The sequence below is a fragment of the Rhineura floridana genome, chromosome 6 (genome assembly GCF_030035675.1).
Source record: "Rhineura floridana isolate rRhiFlo1 chromosome 6, rRhiFlo1.hap2, whole genome shotgun sequence".
Taxonomy (NCBI): Eukaryota; Metazoa; Chordata; class Lepidosauria; order Squamata; family Rhineuridae; genus Rhineura; species Rhineura floridana.
Window position 1 is genome coordinate 55306614 of NC_084485.1, and position 14095 is coordinate 55320708.

The window sequence follows — 14095 nt, forward strand, 5'->3', positions numbered from 1 at the left end:
TTTTTTTCTCCACTCCACCCCATCTCACTCTCCACCTTCTCCCTCGTCGCCTCCTACCCACCCACAGAGCATGAAGGAAGAGCAACACTGCACAGAAGCTCAGTTTGAGGCACATGATTTTCATCCACAAATCAGAGAAACAGAAGACTTCAACTGCTTCCCCCCCCCCAGTAACGCCCAAAAGTAATGCTGGAAACTTTACAATTACTCCACAAAAGTAATAAAATTACTCCTAGTTCTATTACAATCAAAATGTAAAGGAATTACCCACTCACTCCTCAAAAAAGTAATGAATTACAAGTAATTCATTACTTGTGATGAATTACTTCCAAGCTCTGGTCTCTCTTGAGTACATCTCTACTTTATAGACTGAAATACTACTTAAGACTTTCAGGTGGAGCCAGTTAGGGACAGAAATAGCTGTGTTACTGAAGCTTAAAAATTCAGTTCTCAGACTGCTTTTAAACTTCACCAAAGAGAGGAGGAAATGCAAGTGTCTTATGCTTCCTGGGTCTGCCCACCTCTGTCATGTCTGCCATAGAACTTTATTCCTCCTAGAAGGAGCCCAGGGCAGCAACTAAAAACACTCTTAAAACATCTTAAGAACAAAAGAATGTAAAACAAAGCATCTTTAAAAACATATTAAAACAAAACATCTTAAAAAAAAAAAAGCTTTAAAAACATCTAAAAAAGTCATTCCGACACAGACGCAGACTGGGATAAGGTCTCTACTTAAAAGACTTGTTGAAAGAAGAAGGTCTTCAGTAGGTGCCGAAAATATAACAGATAAGGGGAGAGAATTCCAAAGTGTTGGTGTCACAACCCTAAAGTTCTGCTTCCTATGTTGTGCGGAACAGAGCTCCTGATAAGACGATCTGTCAGGCATTCCAGTCCTAAGCTGCATAGTGCTTTGTACACCAAAACCAGAACCTTTCATTTGGCCCAGTAGGTAATGGGCAGCCAGTGCAATTCTTTCAGTAGCAGGGTAATATGTTGGTGATACCCAGTTCCAGTGAGCTGCAGTTTCTGGACCAATCTCAAGGGCAGCCCCACATAGAGTGCATTACATTAATGCAACCTGAAGGTTACCAGTACATGGACAACCATGGTCAGGCTATCCCGGTGCATAAACAGCTGCAGATGTCTTACCAGCCAAAGCTGGTAAAAGGCACTCCTAACCATTGAGGTCACCTGGGCCTCTAGTGACAAAGATGGATCCAGGAGCATCCCCAAACTACGAACCTGCTCTTTCAGAGGGAGTACAACCCCATTCAAAGCAGGCAATTGACCAATTATCCAAACTTGGGAATCACCAAACCATAGCATCTCCATCTTGCTACGGTGCAGACTCAATGTATTGGCCCTCATCCAGCCCACCACAAAGTCCAGGCAGTGGTCCAAGGCTTACATGGCCTCTCCCGATTCAGATGTTACAAAGAAACAGAGTTGGGTATCACAGCGTACTGCTGACACCTTGCCCCAAATCTCCTGATGACCGCTCCCAAAGACTTCATATAGATGTTAAACAGCATTGGGGACAATATGGTACCCTGTGGCTGTTGGCGAGTGCGTGTGTAGGTCAGACGTGGTTTGAATTCAAGAGCCGTTTAGAACAGGAATAAGACAGGCCTTATAAGAGTCTGGAACTCTGTTCTCACAGCTTAACCCTTCTGCTTCAGGTTTCTCTCTCTCTGCAAAAAACCTTGTCTGTGAGTCTCACAGCCTGCGTCACTGACCAACAGTGGCACCCCATAGCACAACTGCCAGGGGGTGAAAGACAATCACCCAATGCTATTAACTGAAAACAATCCTGGAGGTAAGATCGGAACCACTGTAAAACAGTGCCTCCGATACCCATCTCACCAAGTCGGTTCAGAAGGATACTATGGTCAGTGGTATCAAAAGCCACTGAGAGATCAAGTAAGATCCCGTCCTTCTCCCCCGTCCTTCTCCCAATAAAGATCATCCACCATGGGACCAAGGCCAGTTCAGTCCCATAACCAGGCCTGAACTCAGATTGGAATGGGTCAAGATAGTCTGTTTCATCCAAAAGTACTTGCAATTGCTGCACCACAAGCCTCTCAATCACTTTCCCTAAAATTGAGTATTTGCAACCAGGTGGTAGTTGTCACAAACTAATGGGTCCAGGGTGGGCTTTTTCAGGAGCGGTCAGATCACCACCTCTGTCAGGGCGGCTGGGATCACTCCCTCCCACAAAGACATATTGATCACACCCTAAATCCACTCGGTCATACCCCATCGGCAAGGTTTAATAAGCCAAGAAGGGTAAGGGTCAAGAGGACATGTTACTGGCTGCATTGTCACAAGCACCTTGTCCACATCAACTGAAACCAATCCCAAGAAGTTGCAGCAGACGTTGCACTAGACATCTCACTGGGGACTACAGTAGATGTGGACGGGGCAACAAGGTTGCTACTGAGTTGGGCAAATTTACCCTCAAGTGCCTTGCAAACAATTAAGAGTGGGCCTCCAAAGCTTCTAAAACTCCATTTCCTGGAGTTGATGTCAATAGACTCCTGACAATACAAAAAAGCTCCACTGGACAGCTATTTGAGGATGCAATGGTGGCAGAGAAGTGGGCCTTCTTTGCCGCCCTCACCGCCACACAGTTGGCACAGTTATGATGTTCTACTCATGCCCACAGCACACCTTGCATTCTAGCCATTGTCCAGCCTGTTTCATTGCCCTTAGTTCACAGGTGTACCAAGATGCAAACCGGGTTCCACAGTGCCAGAGAGGGCACTCAGGGGCAACCATGTCAGGAGCCCGACACATCTGGCTGTTCCACAACATGACAAGGGCTTCAACAGGGTCACTGGCTTTATCTACTGGAAACTCCCCCAGGGCATTCAGAAATCTGGTGGATTCCATTAGTGTTTGGAGGTGGACCATCTTAATCTGTCCACCACCAAACTTTCCAAACTTTGATGCTTCCCTTTGCTGTGTGATGGACACCATAACCCCAATTTGTCTTCACTTTTCTGGAAGGGTTCCTGCTTTTGTAATATTTTATTATTATTTTATTCATTTGTTTCTCGCTCCAGAAAAAATCTCAAAACAACATACACATTTTAAAGAACATACAGTACCAAATTTAAAATAATGGCTGTATAGAGGCTGAAATGTAAAACTTTCCTAGCATAAGTATGCAGTAGCAGAGGCGTAAGCTTCATCTCTTAAGTATCTTGCTGTGCAGCTGGTGAAGACACAGGGCCTAACTAATCATGCAACATAACACACCAAACAAATTGTTCCCCTTTGGGGAAGGGCCGTAGCTCAGTGGCAGAGCTTCTGCTTTGCATGTAGAAGGTCCCAGGTCTAATCCCCAGCATCTCCAGGTAGCTCTAGATGAGAACTAGGGATGGAAAGATCTGCCTGTTTCAGTTCTCTCAGTTTCTCATTTTTCCAATGTTAAATTCAGTTCTTTACATTTCTACAGCGATCTGCAATTTAAAAAAAAAAAACCCTCATGAAAATTCTCCACCATTTTAGTGCGAATTTCTCCAAATAAACACATTTTTGTAGGCAGTTTTGACAAAGGTACACATTTTTGCAAGCCATTGCGCATCATTTCATACCTTTTTGCATGTTATTTTCGCTCATATATTCATTTTATGCACACTTTCCCCTAATATATGCATTTTTGTAAATGTTGCATCCCAAAAATCTAATAAAGGCAAATTTCAAAGGATGGCTGTGTTTCAATTCTCATATTGTTTCAGAAATTGCAAATTTGAAAAATTCTGCTTGAAATGCAAACTGAATCGAAATACTCACCCATCCCTAGTGAGAACCCAGTCTGAAATCCTGGAGAGTTCATGCTAGTCAGTGTGATGAGCTAGATGGAGTGGAATTAAGGCAGCTTCCTATGTTCCCATATTGAATATTTTCTGGAACAGGTATGGAGATCAAGTTCATAATCATTCATAGATCACTTTATTGGGTGGAGGGGGAATGAATCAGTGTCATTCACAATGTTATGAGGAATGTCTGACTCTATTTCCCCTAAATTGGGGTTAGAAAAATCAAAAGCATCTGGATACTGGCCTTTTCACTCTCTTTGTGCTGGAAGCATTGTTGCAATGGTAAGCAATGTTGTGCAGGAGAAGGTGTCTGGAAGATAACCCTTCACAACAACCACACCTCCAGCTGGAATGTAGAGATTGCAAGGGGGGAGCTGCTAAGAAAACTCCTGAACCATTTCAGGTCTCCCTGCCAGCTGAAGTGTCATGAAGAAGCAAATTTCAACAAAATGTAGAACTACCAGGAACTGGCAATCCCACCCCATATATACGGTCTGCCTAGTAAACGTCGCAAGACGTCACTCTAAGAGTCGGAGACGACTCTCACTATAAGTGCGGGGACACCTTTACCTTTTTTTACCATATATACTTTTCCTGCAAGCTTTCATGGCCATGAACGTAAGCTGTAATATTGGTAGGTCAATGGCCCAGGTCTTTGTCTGAACTGTATAAAAATCCTACTGGCTTGGAGAGAAATACAGGAATTGCCAAATAACATTAGCCATATCTTGTCCAACAATGTGTCTCAAACAAGGGAAGCATGTGATGATTCAAAGGAAGGTGCAAGGCCTTTCCAAACAGCTGGTGTAGCTGTATGCATGTCATCATTTTCTAACTTTTGAAAAGTATTATACGATCCATGGATTACATCACTGTATACATAGCTATCGGTCATCTATTCTCCCTATAAAATCAGCATATTTCTTGCCATTGTGCCTGCACAAAACTCGTATGTTCCCAATCAGACCACCTAGATGTGCATCCAGTATTCATATACGTCTGTTTATAATAGAACTGGAATAAACCATCACGGTTTGAAAGTATTTCCAATTATTTCACTTAGAGTTGTCAACTTTTTTTAACTTTGACAACACAAATTTACCAGGTGTCTTTAATTTTGCCTATTGTTTAACAGCCTTTAAAGATAGTTTCAGTGGCTGCCAAATTAAAACTTTTTGCTTGGCTACCTTTCTTATTTTATACATATATAAACACAAAATTACACACACACACACACACACACACACGGACACAAAATCATCTAGCTCTTACTGATAAAAAATTATGACGGGGAAAACAGTAAATAGGCAACATTGAAGCAGAATGAGAAAATGTTTACCTTAAAAGTCATCATAATCACACTTCATAAAATGAAGAAACTGTTATAATTAATTCTCACCTGCTTACTATTCCAAAGTTCTATACACTGTGTCCAGTCCCGTTCAAATAAACAAAGTAATCTGACATACCATTCTCTCCAATGGGGAATTTCTTATTTTGTTCCAGTATTTTGCACATAGGATCTGTACCATCACTATCATATGAAATAACAATCCTCCCCCCTTTCGGTACTACATTTTCTAAATATGTAAGCAGAAATATTTTGGGGTCTTTCTGAACCAGATATTTCAAAACAGATCTTAAGTTGGATATTATTTCTTGCCAGTATCTCTTAGCTTCAGGGCAGTTCCATCAACAGTGTATATAATCAGCTCTAGTTGCACAACATTTCCAACAACTTCATTACTGGTATGGCTTGGCTACTTTTCTTGGTCAGATAAAACACAGAACTGAGGGAAACATAACCAGTGGCTTCAATAAGAAACAGTGTATTAGCCTGGTATTAAGTTAACATTAGAATAAATTCTACTGTTGTTGTTGTTGTGTGCCTTCAAGTCGATTACGACCCTACAAATCAGAGACATCCAATAGCATCTGTCATGAACTACCCTGTTCAGATCTTGTAAGTTCAGGTCTGTGGTTCCTTTATGGAATTAATCCATCTTGTTTGGCCTTCCTCTTCTTCTACTCCCTTCTGTTTTTCCCAGCGCTATTGTTTTTTCTAGTGAATCAGGTCTTCTCATAATGTGTCCAAAGTATGATAACCTTAGTTTCATCATTTTAGCTTCTAATGATAGTTCTGGTTTAATTTGTTCTAACACCCAATTATTTGTCTTTTTTGCAGTCCATGGTATGCGTAAAGCTCCTATTTCCTAATGTCAGTGAACTTGCTACCCATGACTTAGATAAAGGTATTAAATAGTTTACCACCATAAGCAATTGAAAATCATGTCTGTGGAAAAAAATCATTTCCAGAAAGCAAGACAAACTTGTCTGAGCTATAATGCAGTCTAATGTAGCCTTTGTCAGTATGCGGTGATTACTGTGGGATCAGTGTGATTACTAGCAGAAAAGCTGGAACATTCCACTGTCAGTTTGCAAGGGCAACAGCAAATTCCTGAGTCTATAGAATTTCCCCAGCTTTGCTTTGTTTTTCTCTTCAGGGTTCCACTGTCTAAACTTCTCTAGGGATGGGCTGAAGTTATGCCAAATGTTATTTGTGGCTCAAGTTTTGAGGCTTTCTGCCATTAGGCAACAGTAGTAGTCTGATGGCTACAAGACCTTGGGGGATGGGAACCTGTGAACCTTCAAATATTCATAGAATCATAGAATAGTAGAGTTGGAAGGGGCCTATAAGGCCATCGAGTCCAACCCCCTGCTCAATGCAGGAATCCAAATTAAAGCATACCTGACAGGTGCCTATCTAGCCGCCTCTTGAATGCCTCCAGTGTTGGAGAGTTCACCACCTCCCTAGGTAATTGACTCCATTGTCATACTGCTCTAACAGAAAGTATTTCCTGATGCACAGTTGAAATCTGGCTTCCTGCAACTTAAGCCCATTATTCTGTGTCCTGCACTCTGGGATGATCAAGAAGAGATCCTGGTCCTCCTCTGTGTGGCAATCTCTTAGGTACTTGAAGAGTGCTATCATATGTCCTCCCATTCTTCTCTTCTGAAGGCTAAACATGCCTAGTTTTTTCAGTCTCTCCTCATAGGGCTTTGTTTCCATTCCCCTGATCATCCTTGTTGCCCTGCTCTGAACCTGTTCCAGTTTATCTGCATCCTTCTTAAAATGCATTTTCCAGAACTGGACACAGTACTCAAGTTGAGGCCTAACCAGCGCTGAATAGATTTGGAAACTATACTTCTGTTAATGCAACCTAAAATAGCATTTGCCTTTTTGCAGTCATATTGCACTGTTGGCTCATATTTAGCTTGTGTTCAACAGCAGTTCCAAGAACCTTCTCGCGTGAAGTATTGCTGAGCCTAGTATCCCCTGTGTTAAAACTGCACATTTGGTTTCTTTTTTCCTAGGTGTAGAAATGTGCACTTATTGTGGTTAAATTTCCTTCTGTTGTTTTCAGCCCAATGCTTCAACGTATCAAGATCCCGTTGAATTTTGTTATTGGACTCCAGCTCCCTGACTCCTGACTATTGGCCATTCCGCCTGAGGCTGATAGGAGATGGAGGCTAACAGCTAATCTTGGGTTCCATGACAAAAATAGGCAGGAAATAAATGTCAGAAAATAACAAGAAATAAATAATAACATATATGATTCCCCTCCCCCCAATTTCATCCTCACAACTAACGAATGAGGAAGGGCAGACTGTAAAATTATGAATAGGGCTGCATACACAGCTTACATTTAAAGCACATTTTCTCCCCAAAGAATCCTGGGAACTGTAGTTTACTCTCCCAGAGTTATAATTCCCTACATCCTTAACAAACGGCAACTCCCAGGATTCAGGAAGGGTGTGGATGCTTTAAATCAGTGTTACCCAACCTTTTTCAACCCAACTCCCCTTTGCAAAATCTTTTTGTGCCCAATGCCCCCCTCAGATTAAGTATATGCCAATGCTTCCTATTCTTCCCTTAAAATATGAGTAATGCATAAAAGGTATTTTCAGTTATTATTACTGATTGTTTTTATCATGCCTTTTTATTGCACCTAGATTACACATTGAATTCTAGTATGATTTATTAATATACATACATAGTTATAGAAAAGTAAACATCACAGAAACAACAGGTAGCAAGCGTGTCCCATTCCTGAAGAAAACCAGCAAATGACTGTCCGCGTCACCCGTTTGCACACGGCACTCATTCGTTGGAAGAATGCATCCTCCACCAATACACCCAGCTTATCAAACACTCATAAGAACATAAGAAGAGCCTGCTGGATCAGGTCAGTGGCCCATCTAGTCCAGCATCCTGTTCTCACAGTGGCCAACCAGGTGCCTGGGGGAAGCCTGCAAGCAGGACCCGAGTGCAAGAACACTCTCCCCTCCTGAGGCTTCCGGCAACTGGTTTTCAGAAGCATGCTGCCTCTGACTAGGGTGGCAGAGCACAGCCATCATGGCTAGTAGCCATTGATAGCCCTGTCCTCCATGAATTTGTCTAATCTTCTTTTAAAGCCATCCAAGCTGGTGGCCATTACCGCATCTTGTGGGAGCAAATTCCATAGTTTAACTATGCGCTGAGTAAAGAAATACTTCCTTTTGTCTGTCCTGAATCTTCCAACAACTCTCTCGTGATTGGTTCCAACATCCCTCAAGACAGCATCGGAACATTACCTAGTGCCGAGGCATGGCTAATATCCCCATTCCTTGATATGACACTGGCCGCTATTCAGAATTTCTTTACTAGAGAGCACACACTATTTATAGTGTTATTTCCATGAATTGAGACTCTTAAATACATTCTAACTGGGGACAAAACAGTTTAAAAATTAATGATTTGTGTATTAAATAAAATTAAACTTGAATGCTTCAACTGTCGCATCAGACCGCCAAAGTCAACGCCCCCCTAATGAACCCAAACACCCCCTAAAGTTTGTAGTCACGCCAACGCCCCCCTTAAAGGCTGTAATGCCCCCCAGGGGGGCGCTACCGCCCACGTTGGGAATCACTGCTTTAAATGTATGGTGTGTACACAGCCAAGGTCACCCAGTGAGGTTCAAGGCAGAGGGAGATTTGACCCTGGGTCTTCCCATTTCCAATCCAGCCACTCTAAGGGTGCAATCCACGTCATACTTCTGCCGAACTGGATGCAGTGGACCCCTGGCAGACCTGGCAGACTCCCGGCGCTGCTGGGTTCTGCCAGCAGAAACCCCCAGCATGGCTCAGCCACGGCTGAACCGCAACACTGCCAGTACCCTGCCAACTTACTCGGGGCTTCGCCAGGGACAGCCAGCCCGGTGGACGGAGAGCCAGCAGAAGACAGTGGAAGCCCCAAAAAGGGGCATTCCGGGGGCATGGTGGGGAGGATCCACAGGTGGGGCTTACGTGAGATCCTCCTGGCGTTAGGAGCCCTCACCCAGGTCCCAATCTAGCCGAAATCTCCACTGGGCAAAAGGCTGGTGGAGTAAAATATTGTGATGGGCATCTACGGGGAGCGCTTACTCCCCGGGAGGCCAACTAGTGGGAGATGGCTGCTTCCTTCCTGCTCGTGCACACAGCCCCCAACAGAGCCAGCTTTCAGCCAGGCCAATGGATCCCAAGCAAGAAGTGGATCCCGTGGACTTTCCATCACACCTTCCACTGGTTGCCCGGGGTTTGGATTGCACTGTAAAACACTACTACTACACTGGCTCTCAAAGCATCTGTTGTTTGATTACACCTCACTAAGCATTTTGAAATCCATGGCACTTAAAAAAAACCCTTTTCTGACAAAAAAAAAAATCACACTGAAATATTGTTTTATGGAGTAAAAATGTCTATAACGGTTTATACTTGTGGGAAGAAGAATTTTCAAATAGACAGTTGTTTTTCAGAGCCTGATCTAAACTTTGTTAAAAACCAGGGGTTGTCTCCCTTTGAATTAATTTCAATGAGAGTTTTTTTTAAAGCTTTTCCTTTAGCGAGGTCAAGCAGAAGGAACCTGCTTTTGCTGCTGTTGCTATGGTAGGTTGACCCTTTTCACTGTCATACGACAAAGGACATTCTGCAGCTACCTCATATCTACAATGTAAACTTATGACAAAAAGCAATCTCCTTTTACCTCCAGTTCATCCCTACCCCTCATTGTTCCCCAACAGGAACAACTGGAAAACTATGTTGTCACTCATGCGACCCTGTTATTAACAGATCCTACAAGTGAAAGGAAAAATACACTCATCTCCTTAGTCAAACATTCACATAGCTAAGGGCTTTCTGGGCAAAGCCCATACAGTGCTGTCTTTTTTAATTGATATGTTTGCATGAATCAGGCACATAAAATTAATCCCAAAATTACTGTAGATTTCCCTGTGAAATAACATGAAAGTGGAATCTGATCAAATGAAACATGAAGAACCAGAGTGAAAACACTGTGGGAAAGGGAAGGATTACCATAAAACACTCCACCCTCCCATAATAAATTGTGATCATTTCTCTTTTAGTGTGATTGGGGGTTGGGAGAGAACTTAATTGTCTACTTGGAGTGTGAAATAAATTAACTGGGATTTCCAAGGTTTGCTATGCAACTGGAACACTTCAGTGCTAAACCCATTTATTTAGAAGTGTGTTCCAATTAAAATGTGTTTAGAAACGTAAGGAAGCACTTTCATAATAAACAGAACATTGTAAAAAATTAAAACTAAATATGCATTCGTGTCTACATTTTAGATTTTTTGACTACTGAGAAACATTACTATTTGAGATGAGAAATGCTTTTTAAAAAAAAAAACATTTGTTTGGCAATTGTGAATGAAACCATTACTTTGTAGCAGGGGATAATTCTCAGTGTTATCTGAAGTAAGACATAATTAAGATATGACTCAGTAATTTTCAATATTTGTTGCTTTGTATACATAGAAGTGAATACTTTGGACCAAGAAAGAAGTGCAAAGTGCTTTTCTGAATGTGAGCCCAAACCTAGGATAAAATATGTAGGAAACTGTGTAAACAGCTCAAATCAGTTTCCTTTGCTGCTAGGTGGGGGAGGCATAGGTCTTCCTGTTACAAAATGTTTATGTCGACAGCAGGAAAATGTGAAGCTATTTGACAGCGGACAGCAATGAAGCAGCCAAAAAAACTGAAACTCTCTATTACTGTCAATAGAGCTCCAATTTCTGCCCCACTGCAATGTGGAAAATTTGCCAGAGCCATGCCTAGATTGATATTTTGGATGACTGCAGTACCACATATGTAAAAGGGGAGATAAGTATATCATTCTAGCAACTGAGCACTGACTATTTTCATCTTCCACTGTGGGGTTTACTCTCTCAACCCTAGCCTTTAAGGTTTCATCTGCAAAATTTAGCAAAAGTTTTTAATACCATTGAGTTAAACGTGATCACCTGCTTAACGGCTATAGCTCAAACAGTTGTTTAAATCAGGGATAGGGAACCTGTGGCCCTTCACTTGTTGTTCGACTCTGGCTCCCATCAGCCTGTCAGCATGGCCAGTAGGGATGATGGGAGCTATAATCCAAAGACATCTGGAGGACCACAGGCCCCCCATCCTAGTCTGAAGGGAAGGGACAACTATAGGGGCTGTTACAAAGTTGGCAACCCTATTCCAATATAAATGAGAAAAAGCAGGATGAGATGCAAAGACTGCAGAGAAATGTAGTTCTGAGATTTTCAAGCCCCTGGGAGTAGTCCCAGGAGCAGATTGTAAATCAAGGATAGTTAAAGGAAGAACAATTGCCAAACAAGGGAGATGAGGAAACCAAGAGATTTATTATTAGGCAGTTATAGTAGACAACTTAATTGGGCACTGTGCCATTATTCTTGCTTGCAGAATTCACCATATGAAACATTTCATGGCAGTGACCAATAATAGCAGGGTTCATGTGCCCCTAAGAGGCTGGAGCAGGCAGAAATTCAAGGGGTACAGCTTCCACCTGCATTGATGAGGAAAGCTATAGAATCTTGCCTGTCCCGCAATGGTATAGGAACCCAGCTTGGCGGGGGGGGGGAGGAGGGGAGGCATAGATAGATAGGGAATAGGATGACCAGATGCAGAATGGGCCAAGGCTCCTGCATCTTTAATAGTTGTGTAGGAGAGGGAATTTCAACAGTTGTGCTTACATGACAAGCTAGACCTGCTGAAATTCCTTCTTCTACATAAGTATGAAAGGTGCAGGAACCCTGTCCCCTTTTTGCATCTGGCCATCTTACATAAAATTTTATTTATTTGTTAAATTTATATCCTTCTGGCCAGGAGCCCCCAATTTTGTTTTTGTTAAAAAAAACCCATTTTATCTTGATTTATGCCCAGAGGTGATAGTTGATGGTCATGGTAGAGAGCACAAAACATATTGTACAACACCATTTTAAGTGTAGATATGTCATTTGCTCTGTCACATAATGAGCGACTAAGGTACCAGTGGTAAGATTTATATATAGAAGCTGAGGCGGGTATATAGACAGTTTGGCAGGAAAGATTGACCTTGCTACTGAGTTCCAAGGATACCGATTTGAAAGTGAGGCCTACAGCACTTAGCCACACTATTTTATCTCTTTTCCTTCCATAAACTTCTTTTCTGGAAAGCCATGTTCATTATATAATGCTGATAAAAGTAGCAGAGCCCAGACAGGTAGAGAACAGAGCAGCGAGCCAGGAAAATTATCAACAACGTGTCTGAGCCAGGTCTTCTCATGAATAGTCCTTAAGTAGAAGGATATGAATGACCTTGTAATTTATTAGGCTTGGTAGCTATACTTCAGCATCTTGTGCTCCTCAAGGAAAGATGAAAGTGTTCTTTTGTGTTCAAACAGCAGAGGAGGACTGTGTTTGAAGCATAAGCAGTCTCAACCTGCAAACCTACACACTGTGACTGGCACCAAGTGGTTCATTGTTTGTGAAAGAATTTGAGAGAGAAATTCATGCTGATTGGCCTGAACATGGAGGCAGATTGCTGACAGTAGGTTTTTGTTTGTTTTTAAAGAACAGGCACACAGTCACATGTAAAAAAAGAAAGGATTTTCAAAGCTACATTCAGAACAGGCACAAATTCTTGTCTTGCTGATACAGCAAAGAAAGATAAAAGGCAACTCAAAGCTAGAGAGTGGTTCATATATCTGCATCTTTTGCAATATTTTGTCTTATAGGCATCTCCATAGGATTGCATAGGCTCAGTCTTTCTTCATCCAATTTCAGACACAATCTTTTTGAATTATTTTCTATATGCCATCTCCTTGGCTTCCAAGAGAATCCAAAAAACCATAGCTTTGCATTCAGAAGGTCCCAGGTACAATCCCCAGCATCTCCAGATAGGGCTGGGAATATCCCCCCTTTGTAACCCTGGAGAGCTGCTGCCACTCAGTGTTCACAATACTGAGCTAAATGTACCAATGGTCTGACTTGGTATAACACAGCTTCCTATGTTCCTATGACATTTCAAATAGCTGAACAACTCAGACTGCTTCCTATCTAAACAAAAGCGGTTGAAGCTATCAAGAGCATATTCACATGACGCTTCAGTTTATGGCTGTCATTAATTACTTTGTTCTACAGTCTGTTGTTTAACTATTGTCACAACAGTTATGTGAGGTAAGTCACTATGATTCCCATTTCACAGATGTGGAACCAAAGCTGACAGCAATTTGTTCAACACTCCCACATGGAATTATATGCCACAGATTTAAGGTACCGTGTGTTCTTAAGAAATTACCGTAACTCCCTCCCCCACAGCTTGGATTGTCAACTGCCACTGTCATCCTTAGGATCAGACTTGATCTGAATTAACACGTTACAGTGTTTTTGACAATCTCACAGTAGTAGAACTCTGCAGTAGCTGAAGGAGAAGGCAGGGTGGGGGGGGGAGAGATAACGTATTCAACAGAACCATTTATGAGGCATTTACATAATCCACCACATCTTGAGTTGCATTTCATATGCTTTCCTCTTTGTGTTATAATGTTCAGTTTAGAAAGCTTCCTCATTTGCTTTATTGCAAAATTAGGTGAAAAACAAAGGTGAGCTCTTGCAACAGCTGTCCAGCTGCTGTGCCAAATCTCCACTGAGCTGCAAGAGGGTAGGGAGCAACCCACTGAAACTGGTGAAAAAATTCAGCAATTGAATGTGCTAACAATAGGTAGGGAAGCTCCTAGATAACTCCCCCAGGCTTTTTTTCTTTCCTTTCTTTTTAGAGTGCTACACAGCGTAATTAGAGAGGGCCCACCTGGGCTGGGATCAGAGGCTTTCATTTCTGAGCTACCATCACCCTGAAAGCAGTGATTACTTTAATACCATAGCTGATTACATAAGGGATATCATAAACC